General features: G+C 42.0%; 1 protein-coding gene across 3 annotated transcripts in view; it reads right to left on the reverse strand.

Annotated features, from left to right (window-relative positions):
- dlgap1b (discs, large (Drosophila) homolog-associated protein 1b) overlaps nt 1–10,309 on the reverse strand; it is an 84,381-nt gene extending 74,072 nt beyond the window's left edge. For all 3 annotated transcript variants that reach the window (XM_047568355.1, XM_047568354.1, XM_047568356.1), the window contains exon 1: nt 10,127–10,309. The gene's annotated coding sequence lies outside the window, so the exon portion shown is untranslated. The remainder of the gene's footprint in view (nt 1–10,126) is intronic.
- Between the last annotated feature and the right edge of the window lie 11,224 nt (nt 10,310–21,533).

The raw sequence follows: 21,533 nt of genomic DNA on the forward strand, positions 1-21,533 counted from the left end.
GCGCTTTCAATTGAATACATTATTCATTCGCTCACACAGTCACATCCTGGTGGTGGTAAACCTCAGTAGTCACAGCTACCCTGGGGCAGACTGACAGAAATGTGACTGCCAATCCACACCAACAGCCTCTCTGACCACCACCAAACATCACTCACTTGCAATCACGCACCAGTGGGGTACACACTCGGAGCAAGGTGGGTCAAGCATCTTCCCTAAGGACACAACGACAGGCTGGGGAAAGGACGGAATCAAGCCGCCATGCTTTCAGTTATTGGACAACTGCTCTGCCTCCCGAGCTACTGCCCACACCTATAATTTCATACCACCTGGGAAAAATATTAGAGCAAATTGTCTTGCCAGGGAACAAGATCTGAAGACCAAAAGTGGTAAAGAATTTGCACCAAACTGGCGTCATAGCCGAACACTCTAGGAGGAGGGTCTTTGCAGGTATTATATAATGCAAACATGCTTCGACTTTATACAATTTCAGGGCTTTACTGGAAGCAGTCTAAATGATTTCAGAAGAAGACCGTCCTATTGCCAGAGGGCTTACTTTGAACGCAGCCAGAAACATTTCAGTGTTCAGTACAGCTGCTCTGCATGTTTATCTCAACCTACTGGGAAACATCAGTGGGAGCTCGGTAAGGACTGAACTTCTCGCACTGGCTAGAGGGACATAGTAAGTTACTGGAGGTGAAGACCCAATTAGATTACCGAAGAACAGAGTGAGTATAATGAACCTGAATGGATTCACTAGCATTTAAACTAGCCTGATGAGCTTTTGGCTACGAGATGACCAGTTAGAGCAGATAATCCCTGCAAAAGCTGGTCTTACAGGCTGAACAATGGCCTCTCTCCACTCACACACAAACAGCCACCACCACTGCTGCACATACAGAACTATTTGTATAATAAATTACCCACATGTGAATTCATGGCTTGGGTTGTGCGTTGCACAAAACATTCATCATTTACAAAGATCTAAGTCACAGTGAATATGCTACATATAATGTGTTAGCAGTGAGAGGGACAAAAATGATGAATTATCACTGTATAATTCATATATTTCACATAAAACGTCAACTTCCAAAGGAAGGTCTTTAAAACTAAATATAACTGTGATGTAATAGTCCTTTTAACATAAAGCTATGTGTTCCCTTTTTCGTGCAGCACATTAGCCATCTCCTCTTGTTCTCCCGCTTGCATTGCCTCCTCATTCATTGGCCCTTGCGCCTGATTTAGCCAGTGCCTTGGGCCTGCAGCAACTGGCAGTGGTATAGAGGGCCATGTAAATGTCACCGTCTCAGAGGCTGTGCTCTGCGGAGCGTGAAATGAAATCTGGCAGAGTTTTAGGGCCCTGCCTTTCCTCACATGGACATTCCACAGTACATGGGCCCTATATGTAACTCCAGCACATGTTATGATCGCGTCTACGCTCCGACTGATCATTAATTTTACAAGTGTGCGGTGTCAAGTTGAATGCGAGAACAAATGTTTTCCCAAAGCGATTACCGTCATTAATTCAAAAGCAGATTATTATTGCTGTTATCTGAAAGTTAGCTTCGCAGAGCCAGACTAATCCGTTGGATAATGCAACCACATGAAAACTGGATGTTGTGTCCAAGTGCGTACATAATAGGACATGTACACTTTGTATCGAAGCATCATCTAGCCACTCAAACGGGATTGTTACACTTAAATTTTTAATAGTGTAATTGCTGATGCTTTCTCCCAACCGTACAAGATTGAAGAGCTGCAAGCACTGCAAGCTGGCACAGAAGGACGACGAGCAGTTCAACATTTCACTAGGAAAAGCTCCCTGTAGGGTTTCCTCTGCTGGGAAGATTGACACTATGCTTGAAGGGCTCCCTCTCAATTAAAATTAAGAGCATGAGGGGCCTTTCAGCCTGTACTGATGACATTTTGGATTTGGACCCTGCGCAGTCACCACTGTCTCACCCCATCTCTTGTACTGTAGGCTTTTATAGAAGGGGATGGAATCAAAGTAAGCCCGCATACTATGCATGTAAGGCTTAGACAAGAGGAGAAGAAAAATCAGGGGCTAATGCATTAGCATTCCTGTACGACATTCAGGATACACAAGCCCGTCCTTCTGGCTAGTGCCGGCACCGTTTAGATGAGCTCAATAAAAAAAGGAAAGGTTTTATAGTCTATTCAAAAGTGATGAGATCAATTAAAGGCTGTCATCACAAAATATCTACTCTTTAAAATGCCCTTTGTTGAAATTCCCCTCTATTGCTTATCACCCCTATTCATCTCTCAGCCAGCCACTTAAAGCCGGGCACTTGTGGACATTTACAAATAGACTCCTCTATTCCATTTAGAGCCGTACCTTTTGCAGCTTATCTTGTCTAACGGGCTCTTAAATAAATCTCCTTGCTTTAAATACGCAAGGGCTGTGACCGCGAAGGCTTTCCTCCACGTGCAGTCACATGACAGTCTGGACAGTCTACTTAAGAGAATGCACACATAGTTAAATGCCTTCTGGGTTAGGGTTACGCACTGGCATAATAATGCAAAAGAAAAAAAACATTAAAGAGACATAAAACTGGGCCCTCTGGAAGAGCAATGGGTGCCGGGTTTGCGGAACCACACTTGCCTATGAGCTTTAAGAGGGATGAGTAGAACTGCGATCACACAATCTCACTGCGCGATAGTGCCCAGCGACTCGACTCAGAGAGTGCTGGAGAGATCTTCGTCATGCCCCTGATTCATCGTCATCCTCCTTCTCCCGTCACAGTCAGTGAGAGGCAGCCAGGCCAGCTGCTGCAGGGCGCTGCAGAAAGCTGTGGCGTGGAGAGATGCTGGAAGGTCAAGGGGAGCCCCATCACTGCTCCACACAAAACTGACACTACCACATGTCGTCCGTGGGGGGGAAGTTTTTAGCGCCTGTCTCTTTAAGGCCAATACCCGACTTAGTCCAGTCTGCTCTGATTGGCCTCCTTTATTGTTTTGGGTCATCTGCTTTAAGCATGAATTTAGCCAAACTGCCCAGCAGGCAGGAATAATGCTAATGTATTACACGATGATGAAACAGACAAAGAGCTGAACTGAAAGAACGCAATTCAGGCAGATCCGGAAAAGTGTTTCTCAGTGGAGGCAGTGACTTCCTTTGGTGTGGACTTTTTGGGTTTTGGAACATCTGCACGCACAAAAAGCTATTGAAAACAGTCAGTGGTTAGAGGAGTGACCTTGGGACAGTCCACACACTTAAGTGCAAATGAGCAAGGCAAAGGCACCCAGCGCCCTGCAAGGTCCGATGCAAATGGATGGGTTAAATCCAGAGAACAAAATCACTGATTGATGATTTGTACATGAGTATATATATACTTTCCCAAAAAAGCTGCATTTACATTAAAAGAGACACTCCCAAAAGACTCTGACTTTGATTGTTTAGCTCCTTAGCAGGCATCAGATTCCATAAATTTGAGAAAACATTCATTGGAAGCAAAATTCGTATGTGCCCCCCTGCATACATGATGAGTCATCAACACTTTTAACCTAATACCATTAAGGTTACCATATGTCATTGTACTGCAATTATTAACCAGTTCAAGAATGTATTACTGCACTTTCATGAACCTGGAAGACCTGCTTTCGAAATATTATTCTGTTATCCCGACCTGTCTCAAACTGAATTTTAATAAAACGAGGACGCTTGGATCACGTTTGGATTGCAACATCCCTCATCAGTGTCAGGGAACGGTGAAAATGTCACATTAATTTGTTACTGCGGGATGTGACACCTGTGCTATGTGGAGGTTAAATGGGCTGACATAACACTGATTGCGGCCCTACTGATTATTTCATCCAGGCAGTTAAGGTCTGATGAGGATGACCGCGATGAAAACGTCCCTCCCAATGGGAAAAATTCGACGAGACACCACAGGAATAGAATGCACATTAAAAAACAAACAAAAAAAACACCTGTTTTTATAATGCGGCCACGATAACAGGAGACATTAGCTTGTCTAGACAATTGTCAGGCTGTAAAAGTCATGACTGTCCATTTCTGTCCACGTCCATTTCTCAGTAACAAGCAATATATGTTGGGAAATGAGTTCATCTGGCAGTCTTTGGATACAAAAATTGCCTATTATTTGGTCAGAAATGGCAAAATGCGCTTCTGGCCATTATCTAAAACCATAAACTGTAGCGGGGATCAGCTGTCGCTGTTCCTTTGATACTATAATCTCCTGCCAAAATAGTACGATCTTGTCACAATCTTCTGAAAAGAGTCATCAATCCTCCCCACTCATCACTGTCACTCTGTGGATGCGCTACCCAGACTTTGCTAAAGCTTCAGCATGATTGCAAAGGGAGTCCATGGCTTTTACTGTGTACACATTCCAACAGACTGTGGTGCAAAGAAATTAACATCACTGTTGCCACTGATTTTTTTTAATCATAAGATCAACCCTCTTCACAAACACAAACACATTGTCATTTCTGACACTGCATTAAGAGCTAAGAGCTATTTCGACAAGTAGCCTGCCTACTACTAATCCATTCACATGCCAAGTGAGGAGATGAGAGGCTTCATTTAGCTTGATGGGGGCTTCCCATACACAACAGATATGAAATTGCAAGTGAGACTGCATGAAGGCTAATTGGCTTTTTATGATATCTAATGACCTTGATGAGTTCAGAAATCGAAGAACTTTATGGAAATGGAGTCAGACTTCAGCTAAATACTTCAAAACACACTTCTTCTTAAGTATTTTAATACTTTTTTTAATTTTAAGGCATTGGAAAATAGCTGGGCCAGCGGATTTACGGTGCGTGGGACATCTCATCTCATCTTTTACTACCGCTTATCCTCACTAAGGGTCGCAGGGGGGTCGCCGGAGCCTATCCCAGCTGGGCATGGGACGTGTAAGAATAAAATTAGAATTGTATGACTGGTAATTCAGTCATTCAGAAGACGGGATCCCGTTTTGAACTTTGCGATGAAAAATGTACTCATCAGACCGGCGCCCAACACGCCAGGAGACAACCGAAGATGTGCTGCGCAGGCAGTCGCACTCATATGGTTATTCTACATTCTGCTCTACAAATTAAAGTTGATCGGAATACAGCTTACTGTGTATTTTTTGCAGCTCTAAAGCAAACAGATTCTTCTTTTTTTATCACATTCAGTTAATCTACTGAAAAGGCAGCAACCCGGCAGTAAATCTTCTTCACGTGTTCTCATTTATTGTACTGTAAATGCATGCGTGCTTCTTTGTATATGCCTGTTTCATTCTCAACAATGAAAGGATGCCTGCGCTCTTTTAGATTGCAGGGAACCCGATACTGAAGCATGAGTCTGTATATAATCCAGTGAGAGTTATCCAGTTCTTCAGGTGATCATACACTCACATAATACTTCATAAAAACCATCCAGAAAGAGTTTTCTCCGGGATGACTCTTCCCCAGAGGAGGGATTTGTACGAGTTTATTTCTCTACCCGGCTCGTGCTTCGCCATCAGTGAAGAATATTATGCCATCTATCTGTGAGGCTGTTTCAACAATGCAGGTAGAAAGCATGGAGTTTTTGTTCAGAATGGCCCAAATAATGGGATGTGTGCACTGTCACCCACCCCACACACAAGTTCAGTAACACTTGAAAATTGCTTGGCATTCAGCAGCTGATTCCAGCACTGAAAGGGATATGCATCTGTACTGAGAGAGGAAGAAGGAGAGTGTGCGCAGGGAGTCCTCCCCAGTGTCTGGCCAAAGGCCTCCCTGGTGGATTATGTTACCCAACAATGGCAGTGGCCTTTCACAGTTGGAGCATGCTCCAATAGCTGGAGGGCACACAAACATGCCTCTCCTTGCCTTTCTCTCGCCATCCCACTAGAATTGACACTGTCCCCTGGTAAATAGGGATTTACAGTATGACTTTATATCAACAAATGTGCGTGCTTGTTTCTGGTGCAAGGAAAAAAAAGAAAGAAAGAAAAGAAAGAAAGAAAGACTATCACACCAAAGCACTTCACTCAAGTGCGGTGCAGCAAGAGCGGTATCACACATGAGCTGCATACTTTAGAAGACAAAAAGGGAAATTTCTCAAAATTAAAAAGAATAATAATAATGATGACAACACTGAAGAAAAGCATTGGACTGCAAGGACTGAGATATGAAAAGACATACCATGCAAACTGCTTTGTGTTTCTAACTAGGGCTGGGCGGTTTGGCCATTAATGCATATCAAGGTATTTTTCAAAATTCTGATCGTATCACGGTATTTTTTTTTTTTCATGCACAATAACGTGTTCACAACATTTTCTACCAGTTGAGAGAGGAATTACTGCAGTAGATTGACTAAGAATGGACTTTTTTTACTGTGGTGGTGAGTAAATGCTGTAGAATAATCCCACGCTAGCAGTAAAACAGGCTGGCATGGGCCCGTGTTAGCACTGCCTGCTGATGTGGAAATTCAGGGACATTTACAGTTAAGAGATTAAAAAAAAAAAAAGAATGAGATATTATCAAGATGAAATAGAGAAATTACGATTTCATTTATTCTGACATATTTATTCACATTTAAACAGCTGCTATGTCGATAATGTCAATCGAAGTGTGACCGACTACCGTAATAGTTGTAGTCAGCGCGCAACTTTTTTTTCTCAACGAGGACTGTCCCCAGAAATCAGGAACATCTGGAATATTCTACCTCTGTGAAAGCTTGGGCCTGTCTGTTCTGATTCAGGTCTTTATATGGAGCATTTTCATTTGGTTTGAGCTTCTAAACCGACTGTAATCGGAATATTTGGCTCCATGTAAACCCAGCTGGTGACTTGCGGCACAGCGTTCCGAACGTTGTGTAATCAAATACACCGGTGTGCTGGTATATTAAAAAAATCATAATGGTAAAAAAATACCAGTATTCATTATGAATCGGTATACTGTCCATCCCTACTTATGGGGGGACACACAGCATGATGACATGAACAGAGAGAGTGAGCCAGAAGCATAGACCATAGTATGACCTGCAGGCAGCAGTCATGAAGGGAAGCTATAAGCGTAAACAATGCTCTTCATCAGACTTAAAGTAGCTGCTTGTGAAAAGCTGCTGCACACATAGAAGTCCCTTCGTAGAATATTGCACATCCAGCAAACCAACATCATCTGTGTGTGTAGCATACTTTTCCTCATGCTTCAGCTGCAGCAGATATCACTGCTGGGTTTGACCCACAAATTAATTAGATTTGCCAGCTGAGTGACTGTTTCACATAAACGAACATGTTGTGGCAATCAGTGACATTTAAGGCTATAGAGAGAAAAAAAAAACGCTTGTCAGACTTGAAGAAAAGATCCCAGGGAGCAGAATGTGATTTCTCAGTCCAAAGCCTTCCAAAAGGCAGACAATCTCAGAAGAGCGGGGTTAGTATGTACAAAGTTTCATTATTACGGCCTGTGCACAGTCTTTTGTGAATGCAGGATTTCTGAAGAACTGACACAAACACAAACCGCGCAGGTTGAGGGTTCTCCGTTTGCTTCCCTGAGGTATATCTCACAGCTGGTTTGCTTGCTTTTTTATAAGAAAAATCCACAGGAGAGGGGCTGAACAAAATTAAATTGGCCTTCCGACATCTCCCACACGACCGGCATAAGCGGCTAAGTGCGCCAGAATGTGCGCAGGCTGAGATTACAGGGCGAGTGCAAGCAGGGGCGCGTGAAGAGTCCCCTCAAGCCAAACTAGTGAGTCGCCTTATTGTAAAAGTGAGGCCTTGGAAACAGAAGATGTTTTAATCTTATAAGCAAACCACAGAACGGCAACGAGACGTCATGGGACCTGACATGGCTCATCTCTGTTCAACAGTTCGGCATAATTAAAATTCAGCAAAGAAAAGAACACAGCCTAGATTTACAGCGCATCAGAGAATACAGCAACGGCTGACTCATCATTGCTGTCATCCACAGCCATCATTACGACACGACTGTGACTTCTGGCCTTCTCTAATAAAACCTGAGGGGAGACAAGTTATGAGTAACAGCTATGTCATCACTGTGCTTTGCAAAATCCTCTCTGCCGTCATCATCCCTTATTTTTATTGTAAACCCTCAGGGTGTTAGAAAGCAATATTTGTGCCAGTGCTAGTCTAAGCCTACTTTCTGGCCCCCGGCCTCCTCAAATCTGGTGGCTCTTTTATAATTTCGTTTTAATTTTCAAGACTTCAAAAGGCCGTCACAGCGGCAAACACTGAAACAAGGCTAAGGCTGTTTGCGGTGACACATTTACATCTGGACAGCGGCGTCTGCATAATTAAATGAGCCTTGCTAGGCGCGGACAAAGTGTGAAGAATATACAGAGATCTGAAAATATTCGGCGGCCCTTATCTCTGCTCGCAAGCGTCCTTAATATTCCACATTGAAAGCGGTGGCTGAGGCGATGTTTACAGGTATTTTGTAGCGGAGCAGATCTCATCGTGTGTTAACTAAATTCGCGCTGCTTGGCTCAACAAAAGCACAGCACAGAAAGAAGGAGGATAAGCTAAGCCCTCTGCCAATTGACATGGGATTGAAAAGATCCACAGTCGCTGGGATTCCTATGTTTTCGTCATCTGTAGATGGCGCCCTATATGGAAATGATTCAGGGGGGAAGCTACTGAACCTGATAATGGTATAAAGACAAAACAAAAAAGCAGAAGAAGCTAATGAAGCACGTGAGCAGGGTTTAGAGTTCAGCGCTGAGTCCGTCGTTATCTGACAAGAAAAGACAAAAGGTAGCTAATGATCATCTCCACTGCAGCCAGTCATATGAGCGAGATGCAGAGGGTCTCCAATGGGGGATGGGAAGGGGAGCAGATGCCGGGGCCTCATGTTGAACAGGGAAAGCATGCACATGTACAGTTTAAGGAAGTGACACAGGCGCAGAGGGAAGATCAACTGATTGAGGGTTCGTGCGCTGCTCCTCTGAGATAAGGGAAATGCACTCGCGAAGATGTCTGCCTCGCAATGCCTTCAGTGGGAAAGGAGGAAAGAAGATTATACAAGGAGGCGAGAAAACTCATTAAATGCCCCTCTTGTTCTGTAGCACATGCACCTCAAACCTGGAAGATCTGCGTGAGCTGCACCTACTATTCATACTTCATTGACCTCGGGAGCCTTGATCCCTTCCTGTCTTCTTTGATTATTTTTCTTTGCTTCTGTAGCCAGAACAACAATTGGCTCAGTGCCCCTCTATACACACACTAATTACTGATTGCCTTCTAATAGCACATAATTTCCATTTGCACCAAGAGATGGCTTTGAGTTCGTTGCGCGTCAACATGAAGCAAGTAATCCATTCACCACAGCTGGAGTTGGTCGGGAGAGTAATTTACAGATGTAATGTTGTTCATTTGTGCTTGCTGATTTGCACTGGCTATTTGGAGTGGTGTTTTAATAAGTGGAATCACACATTCAGCCTGCTCCAGTGTGGAGCTGTGCAGACCACATGCAACACCAATTTTCCAAGGGAGTCACCAAAGACCCTGACTGAACCCACCTCGAGCATTTTAACATGGATATAGAAATAAAGCATGTTGTGCCAGCGAGGAACAGGAAGGAGAGCTTGCGCCGCCTGCAAGGCTTTGATGGGAATGAAGATGCAGCCAGATCTACACCTCAAAGCTCTTGATGTGGAGAGAGATGGCACATGTTCTCCATTGGCCATTAGTACGTTCTCGTAGATATGTGTTTCTATTTTTATTTATTTTTTTAAAGAGTATGCAATGAAAAGAAAGAAATTCTGAAGATTTACTCTCATATTGAAAAGCAGACGCTGTTGTTCCGCAAAAGCGCAAAGATGGGATGATTGAATGTTTTAATCTTGTTTGATTTTCACTTATAACAAGTGGTAGGGACGGTTTTTCAAACTGCAAACAGAAAAAAAATACTTTGACAATATCGTTAGGCGCCCCGGATTCATTGGAAAGTTACCGAAATAAAAACAATCAATCATTCAACATCTGATAACATGAGAAAAACTGCAGGGGCTGCATGTTTAAAACCTAATGGCAGTCGAAACGTGTTTTGGTAAAAGAGACAATCGCTTTTAACTGACCACAACTGCAAACAAATCCCCGCTGCAGGATGAATGGAAACGAGAAAACAGTTTGCGCATTTGCACCTTTACCTTGTCAACACACAGTAGACTGGCCGCCCGACAGTCGCCTCCACAGTAATCCCGTCAATTCCGCTGGAATTGCTCCTTTGTTTTGAGATTATTACAAATCGGAATTGATCATATGAAGACGTCACTTGGATGGTAAGGTTCCACTGACTGTAGTATCTTCCTGTATCAGTCCGTCTGTGGGCTGCAGAGGCATCACTGAACGTATGAAACAGCGCTTCACATGAACGGGAAAAGGAAAAGTCCGACATGGAGTCTGTTGCTTGGATTCTGCAGCGCTCCTGTCCTCCAGGTTTTCACAATTCCACGAAACGTTTTACAAAACTCCAGTAATGTTAATAATAGCAACTTATTATTAATGGAATTTTGTATAATTACTGTGTATAATTAGTAAATATCCAAAATGTGATTAAATAAAACGAGAGGATCACATCCATTGATCATCCATCAATGTTATGTCAGTGACACAAACATTGGCACTTCATAAAGATTACGACCAGATAGGCTAGGTCAGGATTTTCAAATATTATATATTATGATTTTTATTGCTTACTGTTTAGTTACCATCTGTGCTCCAAGCTTCCAATCCTATCTTCCATGGTGGCTAATAAATAAGTTGTGGGAGGCCCAGGTTCTTTCCAAAACAGTCTAGCTAACAGCACTAGCTAATAGGCTAACCAAGGTATCACTAAGCTCCTGAAAAGTAGGAGGCACAACCACAGCCCATATATAAATATGGACGTGTCCCCACTTCCTTGCATTGGCCAAACTGATGCTATTTTTCTAAAACGAAATTTGGACACTTGAGCATGCATCAGTTTAGTATCAACTACCTAAAACGACCGAAACATCCTTGAAAAAAAAAAAACTGATGCATAGTTTAGTGTTTTAGTTTGGCCCAAGTCCCTTTCACATGATTCCTGGCTTTGCTGTGCACCTGGAAACTCAAGAACCACAGCACCAGCGTAAATTCCGATTATTGGTCCAATTATTTCATCCGTATAATGGCAATCCGGTTGCCATTGTCTAACCTAAAGAGGTCTATGTGTCTCACCATGGATGTGCCACGTGTGTGTAGAGTGAACCTGCTTTTATCTATGAAAAGCACAGGGGGACAGTGGCGGATCTGCCAATTCTGGTGTTCCATGGTAAATTTCAACCTGCGCAGTCAGCAGAGGGTCCGTAGGCCCCCCTCATAAAATCTCATTGTTCGGTCACACCAGTGGCCCACTGGAGGTAATTTTGTAGAGCTCCTGCAGTGCTCATCCCGTTCCTCCTTACATAAAGGAGCAGATACTGGTCCTGCTGATGGTCTGGGGACCTACAGCCCTGTCCCATTGTCCTAGAACAACTGCTTCTCCTGGAATCTCCTCAGTGCTCTTGAGACTGTGCATTTTCGAGATACAGCAAACCTTATGGTAGATTTGCCATCCTGGATGAGATGGACTGCCTGTACACTTGGTCCAGGTATCACCTCATGCTACCAGTAGTGACTCTGACCCTAGCAAAGGTCAGAAAAGATGAGACATTTTCCTTTTGTTGCATGTAGTCTCCTAACTCTCACTGAATTTAAAGATAGTTTTGCATATCTATTAAATGAATGGCAATCACGGATAATTTTGATATTTGTGTTGATGCAAAATGTTATACACAGTCATCGTTGTAGTGTGCATATAGTATAATGCACGCTACAACTATGACTGATTCTGCTGAACGACTGGAGGCCATTCTGCTGGGAAAGAACAAGAACCAACACCGCAGCGCAGCCGCTGCTCTGTGCCCACCAGGCAGCCTGGATTTAATAACGAGGTTGCATACTTCAATAGCATAACCCAGGCGACAGCAGCAGCAGAACCAAAGACAAAACTTGCTGAAAGCCACATGTGTGTTGACTTTGAATTATCAGGGCTTGACCAAATCAGTTATGTGCGTAGTATATGATAAATAGTTTGGATTTAGATGTGATGCTGCATGAGAAAATGCCTGCACTGGGGGTATTTACTGTAGCCCGAGGCCCTTACATCTACCAGCAATCAACAATTTATTGGTGACAGTCGGTCAATGAAGGCGTTCCCTGAAAGTGTTGGCGAAATCAATATTTCCCCAGCGACACAACACACAACCTAGAGACAGAGCGAGAGAGGGGGAGAAAAATAAATAGTGCTATAATGAGTGGTCACACTTGCTCTGTATGTAAATAAGATTGACTATTCAGGTTGCTAGCGGAGCACCATCAATGAACTGAGGTGAAATAGATTTGTATCACTGCTCATATTAAACTGTGCTAATTTCAACTTCTGCCTATTGCTCTCCATTTGACGGCAAGTGTAATGATTTAATCTCGTCAGTTCCTGAATGGGAGGACTGATTTTGTCTTGAGGGAAAGCTAAATTCTCACCCACGGCTGGCTGCAGTAAATCTCGTAGACCTGTCCCTTAGGAATAACAGTCCCCTTTCTCCATGAGCTTAAAAAAATGAGTGTGTATGTGCGGCGCGTTCGGAAGTGCGTTGTCTGTGTGGGGTGTGGGGCGTCTTTAAGGGAACTTGTGTTGGCGCAGCGAGTCCCCCAGGAGGAACGTGTGGTCTTATTTACGTCACAGCATCTTTTAAGTATAGAACTGCAATGATGTTACGTAGCCTACACATCAGAGTGTGTTAGGTAGCCTGGTTCCTTTGAAATGAATGGAGAAACTGGAACACACATGCACTGAAAATAAAATAATCACATTCATATTTATGACGATAGAAGTGATAAAATAGCATAAAAACATTTCTCTTGAGTCTATGATTAAACATATATACATGTAAACATTCACATGAGATTCAGTGTTACTGAGTTTTTGACATTTTATGGTTTCTGACTGTAATATAATCCAGTCCACGTTTTACTTTTATCTCAGTCTCAGCATGCAACAGCCAGCTATTTATCAATAATTCATACCAAAGGAGGTTTGCAAACATATGAAAAATGACAGAAAGTGCAAAGTAAGTGCTAGATTAATTACTATACCGTCATATTTATCAGAACCACAATCTCTCCAGCTTTCATACAAACAATTACAACAACACCATTTTATTATGTTTCTTTTCTTATATTATTTTTATGTATATCTGTAATTTAGTAATTCAGGGGGAAAAATGCAGTGGCTTTATCGTATAATGAATCTATCAGCAGAAAAAAAATGTGGGTTGTAATTGCATTGCTATTTATTTAATTAATCGAATTAATGATGCTGGCAGAGGAAGCACATGCCACATTCATGTAAATAATTAATCCTTCTTCATCATTGAAAATTCCGCTGATGCTGCCATAGCAATGACAGCCTCGTAACGGTGCAACTCTCCGTGTGTGAACATGAGATCAAAACCTGAACCGACGCTGGGAAAGGGTCCTCTGCTCGCAGAGGTGCAGATCGCATGTTCAGTGTTTGGTGACTAATAAAAAGAATCTGAATTACATGAAATGAAACGAATGTATCTGTGGCAGTCAGCATATTGATTGCGGTGGGAGTGTGCAGCAGATGCCACCCAGACCTAGTTTTACCTTCCAATCAGTTCCTCTGTTCCCACTCAGCCTTCTTCTGCTGCTCCTCACAGAACAATTTCAGACTTGAGAGATTAGCAGATCTCTGGGCTGGATGAAATCACTTTTCGCTGGATAGGAGGCTGTAAGCATGTTCCCGCCCGGCATTTTCGATCGATGCTCATGAAACAGCCCTGAGGGACATCTGAAAACCTTTGATGTTTCCTTTAGGATTCTATTGCTTTTCGATTTGATTTAATTCAGGCCTCTTTGTCTTAAAGCAAATTAATTCAAGCCTTGAAAATGACACGTAAACATCAGTATATAATCTCAGCATACCACTCTATTGCTTTAATGTCTACAAAGTGTAGAGAAGTGCACCGCAATGGTGGGTCCATTTGATTTGATTTATTATTATTAGATCATGGTGCACATCTGTCAAACAAACAAACAAAAAAAAAGAGTCTGACACAAGTGCACCTGCACAAATCGTAGCTGTACTTTAAAAAAAACAAATGCACATATCTGTAAAATGTGTTTTAAACCTGAATGGGGCCCTGCACATACAGCATGCTGCTTAAAATGCTTACTGTATGTTAAGGTTTATTCCGCAGCCATCCAAACACTAGTAAAAAGTACCAAAAATAGAAATGGCATTGAAGCTGAATAATTCAGATGCAGGGGTGGAATACACAATGAGTTTTTCATGAAGCTACAGAAAATAAAAAAGACAAGTCCAAAAAAATAAATTCTGATATCGCAAAAGCATAATGGCCTCACTGAGGAACCTGTGGGAGATTGTTTTTGTGTTGACACACTCATTTATTGTCAGATGTATGTGTGCCACTGTTGCCTGGTTAATCTCTAAAAAGGGCTCTAAAAGGGACACTCTACACAAGGTTGAACAAATCATATCAACACTGTCAGCGGATAAAGTTCATTCACCAGCACTTCATTTATTGGTGTAAATAACCGGGTGTCAAGAACTGCATTGAAAGAGTGATCACGCGTGACTCGAACCCCGGCGCACGTCTAACAAGAGCAATTCCTCTCCATGCGTGCACGGCGTCCACCTTCTGTAGAGTGTAAACGGACGGACACACTTCTGTTAGCTCACTGAAGTGTTGAAAAGCAACTCTTCATCTTGCTGAGTAGAACGGAACAGGCAGCACTTACGCCTTTCGTACTTCCCTCATTCATGAGGCCGCCCTCCTCCATCCGTCCTCAGCCCTCCGTTTCCTCTCTATGGGACTTGTGCTTTTCACACTTGCCTAAACTTTACAAAAGAAATTCCTGGAGATGTATTAAATATTGAACGACACAAGTGAGAGCGGTACAGCGGTAGCCTGTCAGTACAGTGGATGAGCAAGACAGAACAAGGGTTGTGGAATCAGGGCAAAAGCACGTAGGATGTAACAAGCTACATTCTCACTGTTGCCTTATCACTGTAATTGTCATAAGAACAGAACATGCTGTGAATGTTCTTGTTTTAAATTCCAAGCAACTCTCCTAATACATATTTTCATTATCACATGTCATATTATTATTAGTTTATTGAATTGGGACTATTAATGCACATTAATCAACATTGACGCGTTAGTCATCAGTGTAAATGCGCCGGACTTAGCACAAATGCTAATTCTTAGCCGTAGTCCCAAGGCAGGTACACAACACACAGACAGAGAAGAATCAGACAGTTACACAACCAGACACAGGCAGACGGTGTCAAAATAAACGAAAAGCATTTAAAACTTTGAAAATGAGACAGGCGTCTGGTAGCTGTCTAGATCAAGAATATCAGACTTTTTTAGGATGTTACAATAACGAAAGCAAAGAGGCTTCCTGTCTAAAATATCAATTATTCTTTCAAATGAATTAACTCATTTGTTAAGTAAAATGTGAGGAAAAAAATGAGAAAGGTTTGGAGATTGCAGAGGAATGGCATGAAATTTAAATAAATTTGATGTCAACAAAAGTGTAAAACATAATTACTTAGTATAAAACTAACCTCTAAATTTAGAGGCTTGACATCTGACATCTTGACATAGTTTAAGAGATAAGAGATGTTTGACTTTGTTAAGTTTAACTTAGTTTAACCCAGCATAAATGTAAAGCATCTTCAGACAATATCAAGGATTCAAGGATTTTTATTTGTCATTCTCAAGCGCACAGAAGCATGAGCTGGAATGAAATTATGCACTCAGGTCCCAGGTTGTTACGCATAGTAACTATGATATATAGATACTGAGTAATGTTATTGATGCAATATGAATAAAAGTGAATTGAACTGAATTAAAGATTGGAAACAGGGTAAAAGCTAGTAGCTAAATAAATCCTCCCAGCAGCACAAAACATGTAAAAACATGCATGTGAGAAACTGTTACAGTCGCCATTAAACATAAGCAGATCATGTCTTGGCTTCGTTTCTAGCCTCGGAGCCAAGATAACTGTCTCCCGGTTGTAGTTTCACATTTAACAGACTGATACTCTCATTCATTTCTGTTGTTTAGCGTGTCAACACAAGCAAGCTGACGTTTTAAGTTTTGCTCAGAAACATCTTGACAGGAGACACGACGGCTGCAGATTAATTCGTAGCCGGTGCAAACACTGAAGCATTGACCCTCCGGTTATAGGAAAACCTTGGGATGGTCCCTGTAATAACCACTGTTCAACCTTGACACTGAATTCTTTATACTTTTTATGGTATCAGAGACTTGGATTTATGTGAGAGAAACCTTTATATTGGCACTGTAGCACCGTGTTGTTACTCTCTGTCACCATGTAGCTGCCATGTCCTTTTGGTTGAGACAGGCAGCAGCAATTCCTCCTTGAACAGTTCACTGACAGGTAGAAGGTGCTGAGAGAACAGTGACTACATTATCTGTGCTTCAGTGCGCCGCCTCCTCTTCCCTCCCCTTGCTCCTTGCCTTCCCCGTCTCTTTTCCCTGACTCGGGGCCCAGCTGAAGTGACAGGTGTCAGAAGGGGTTCTCTCACGCTGACTAAAGACTGCGACCTTGGAAGAGAGCCGGCTTGTGACACATTCATCAGGACCTCTCTCGTCACCAGCCAAAAACGGGAAATATGTGCACACACGGGTCATTATTATTTAAGTGGAGCTCTTAAACTGCAGTGTGCATTTTAATGTTGAAGTAAGTAATAAAAAATAATATGGCCACAAAAGGCTGTTGCACTATTCTAGCTGCCAGCCTGTCAATTAATTCCATGAAAGCTGCATAAATTACAGATAAAATTGAAAGCCCTTGCACAAGAGGGGGACATTTCTACTGACAGCACCTTCATTAGACCACAATACGCTGCAGCTGCAAGATATGAGTTTTAAATGGTGCTAACTTTCCATTTTTCGACTGAAACAAACTACTTGTTATTCGTACCGTTCGCCACAGCGAGCAGTAGTAGAATTAGACACAGCACGGTTATTACTGTACAATGTTTCATTTCGAAATAAGACAAATTGCTGATGCAATGTCAGAGTGTCTGGAGGTTTCCTAAAGGTGGTTCCTTTGTGCGAAACAAAAACCCGTGAAAACCTTCCCTGGAATCAAGCAGTTCCACATTCGAGACACTCTAACAATGCCGCTAAACCGCCGTGCATTCTGCTGCTGGGAGTTTATGGCTCTGGCAGTATTGGATTCAGAGATGAAAGAGCGGGGGTGGGGGGATTCGGAAGTAAATTGTGAAGGATGCGTAGAGAGAAAGCCGGCGAATGAGAGACAAGCCGCTGCAGGCTGACATGCGTTGTTGAACGCTTTGGCGTCAGGGTATCAAGGAGGAAGCGCCAATAGTAAACGCGGCTAGACTATGTGTACCTTAATGAGATATATCATCTATAGTAGCGTGAACAATCATTGCATACACAAGAGGGGCCCTAGCAAGTGAAAAATACACCTCACCTTATTTCTCTGGAGGCTTCCTGTCCACACCTGCTCCTTGTCACAGTCTTGTCATCTTTGTGCGGCTGTCATTTTGTCTCCGCATTTTAAACATTCAATTTACCTTCATTTAGCTTTTTTTTTCCTTAGCTAAGTTTCGCATCAGTTGTAGTGCAAGCCGGGTAATTTAAGGAGAGCCAGTATGTGCTCTCCATACTAAACAGAACATGAGGGGTAATGCCATATGAGTTTACTCCGACAACAATTGAGAACGGGGAGCAGATCTGCACGACAGGAAGGGATTTTTTTAAAGTCAATTTGTGCGTGTGTATTTGGGGAAAAAAAAACGCGTAGAGAAGATTGACAAATAAGAGGATGAAGCAACGTAAGTGTCCAAATCTGTGCTCTTTGGCAGAAGTTCCACAAGTGTCCACAAGATAGGAGACTTTTTTTGGCCTTGTGAAATAAAGCATTGTCTGCACTTCCTCATTGTTGCATGTACGACTGGTTGTGATCATCTCAACTTTTCTTGTTTTGATTGAGGAAATTATGCATTTTCAATATGACTTATTATTATCATTTCATAATTTTATTATATTTTATATCCATCTAACTTAATACTCAACCTATTTTCTTTTAATTTTTGGACAAAGACAAGTAAGGAGAGTCCTACCACGGCAAAAACAGTACTGAATGTTTACTTCTGTCATTTTCCTAAGTATATTTTGAATTAACATAAGCTATTTCCCACACAAAACCAGAAGCTCCTAGTCTCGTGTTAGCTTTGTTAAGATTTTAAGCTACGTTCTTAGCTGAGAAAAGATATAAGCAAAAGAAAATACATCCACGTGATGAGCAGAATTTATACCGTGAACGAGATTCAAAGTTTATTGTCATTCGACCACGTTTAAAAACCCAAAAGAACAAAATCTGTAACCCCGGTACGGCCTCGTACATATTAAATAAATAACATGAAAAAAACGAAAAGCCTGTAATAAATAATTTTTTAAAAAAAGACATAACTACGACACAGGTTGTTATGCATCTTCTTTGTGATGGAGCATCTTTAGTTGTGCTAAGTGAAAGGTCACGTGATTAAATATATGCAAACATGGACATTAACAGCCACGTCATGGCAATATATCCAGGAGACTCATCAATCACTCAAGTCATTATTGTCATTATTATCCTTAAATCCACGCTGCTATTCCTATTCTCCTTTTTAATTATCTCCCAGGCCCATAAATTGATCAGGCTGTGAGCCCCAGTCTATTAAGAACTATTTTAAATTAAAGGCTGTTTCACTGCGCACCAGTAAATAATAGCGCGTCTTGATTTCATTTCAATGACTGCTGGCGTACATAAATATCTCACGGAACCTTCAAAGGCTTTTAAGCTAAATAAAAAGAGAAACCCCATCTCGTCAAGGGTGCCACTGAACTGTCAACATAACAATGAAAGGCTTTTCATGTTTCATATTGCCACATTTGTCTGAGAGTTAATTTTTCACGGCGGCGCGTTTGCGTGCTGACTGCAGTCCTGGGTTTTGCTGACAAGGAGCGACTTTTGGGACTCCAAATCATTTTTGGTCCACCTCGTCTAATGTCTGCCTTGTCTGATGGGTCCTCTTATGCCCCACTTTCTTCCCCCACATTCCACTAGCAGCACTCGGGGTTTGAGTGACAGGAAACTGGTGGCACTGAGAAAGGTTGTAAGTCTATACTGTACTGTGTGCCCTGTCCAAACTTGATGTTTCTTGATAATGCAGCCACACTTGCCAGGGTCTTTGGGGGAATGAAAATATTATTTTGACAGTCGGTTACAGACCAAAGTGGTTTCATATGTGGAGGATTATCTCATGTGATGGCTTGTGGGAGTGAAGGAGGTGGAGATGGGAAGGAGTGAGATTGGATGTTATCCCTGTGAAACTTCCATCAAACCTCAAAATATGATGTCTGCTGCTGGAAAAGGGAAGCCATTACTGGTTTTGGAGTAAAACGCATTGTGGTGTATGTGGTCACTCTGTGAGCACTCAGCTGAATCTGCAGTTTCAACACGTTTCTAACAATGTCTAAATTACAGTTCAGGGACTCAGCCTTGATTACATTTAGAGGTTAATATCTTCCACTTTCACCTTTGTTGTCCTTTGCCGTCCTAATTTGTAATCTGCCCGGCCACTATTGGTCACGGCAGCGTAATTGCGGCATTATGAAGCGACTTGGGTCCAGAGGGATCCGCGAGCGTCGTCCACAAATACGGCGTGAAAGTCACATAGCCTGGGCTGTGAGGAGATAAACAGTCAAAACAGACAGAGCTTCTTAGTCACAGTCTCTAATTACCCAACATTTTATGTAGGAACGTCCCAATCGTCCAGTCTAGTCTACACAGAGATGATTCCAGAGATGTGCTGAATTTAAGATCTTTGCATTGTTTTCTTCTCCCTTTTGTGACTGATCGAGATTTCTTGCCACGGGCTGTTTCCTGACGACCGAAGTTGCTTGCTTTGCCCACTTTTGCTTAATGTTGACAATATGTTAATATTCAACTGTGTTTTGGATGGATCTGAAGCCAGAAGCCTTTGAGAATCTACTGCTGCCAAGGCCCGCATGAGTCACAAAGTGAATCATATTGTATTATAGAAGTGACAGCGATCTTTAATAACACTCATCATGCACATATCTGTCAGAATGTAACTTATCAAAGATGGCGACCGTGTAATGGGATGTGATTTTATTCATTAGCTGATGAGCAGCCGACAAATTGGGCCTTGTCCTCTGCCAGCAGTTAGGGTCACAGCAATCAGTCAGTCATCTCGAAAGAGTTATCCAGACAATGCGGGATTACGACGTCAGGAATGAGGCGTGCGCAGTAACAGTGGCGTCAAGGGCTCTTATCGTATATTTAGCTTCGCACACTGGGAAGGAGAGCTAGTTGGTGCTCGGGAAAAAATGTTCCCAAGCAGCATATTAAGCTTTTATGTTTCTCCCACATACGTCAAGTGTCGTGACTCACCTCTTGTGTAGCATATCTGTGTACAGTATATGACGGCGTATCTGTATTTATCCATAAAGACTTTAATCCGAGCTCCACTGGGTGAGATCTGCATTAATTACAGCAGAGTGTTAAGTGGAATGCACCACTAGGAAACATCTAGTGCCGGGTCGAGAGCTCCCTTTAACCTCAGCTATGCTGCCCACAAAGTTCAGAAGCAGAATAATTGAATCATATGGGTAATGATACGCACGTTTTTATGAATCTGTAACGGTTGGAATGTTTCTGTTTTTATCCCAGTGGTAATAAAAATTAATGCAAAAGAAAATTTTGGATGTTAATATTTCTTTTGTACATTTTGATTTTATATTGTAGTCAATTGCACTTAATGTGACACTAAAACTCTCTGTTACATTTATAATCATCAGGATTTAGGTTACAACAAACTGAACCCCATTTTTGATCATTTTGGTCAGTATTTTTTGCACCAGCACATTTGCGTCCTGCAATTTTTTTTTCATTGGTTGCACATCCACCGTTTTCACTTATGAACAGGGGACCAACATGTAATGATGAATGCAATCCAGATTATGTTTTAAATATTATCTCACTCATTGGCTGCTTACAAGTTTACAAGTATCTCTCATTAAACTGAATCAGAGCTGCACGACACACAATGCAAAAATACATACATTTTAATAATATAATAAAGTGTGAGATTTCAAAACTTTAAACCATCTGTTCAATTGTTCAATAAAAAATACATATTTTATGGATTTTTTCTTGTGGCTTTGGTCAGTGAAGGTCTCATACATATTTAAGATAAAAGGTTATCTTAAATACATCGGCCTGTGAATCCCATAGGACACTAATACTACCTTAAATAAAAAGCTTAATCTGAGTCAGTGGAGGCTGCACTTTTCTTTGAACTTTAGCAGCATGTACATATGAGTTGTACATACAGGACAGTAAGATGATGCTACTCACTTCACGCTGCACCTATCG

The sequence above is a fragment of the Mugil cephalus genome, chromosome 18 (genome assembly GCF_022458985.1).
Source record: "Mugil cephalus isolate CIBA_MC_2020 chromosome 18, CIBA_Mcephalus_1.1, whole genome shotgun sequence".
NCBI lineage: Eukaryota > Metazoa > Chordata > Actinopteri > Mugiliformes > Mugilidae > Mugil > Mugil cephalus.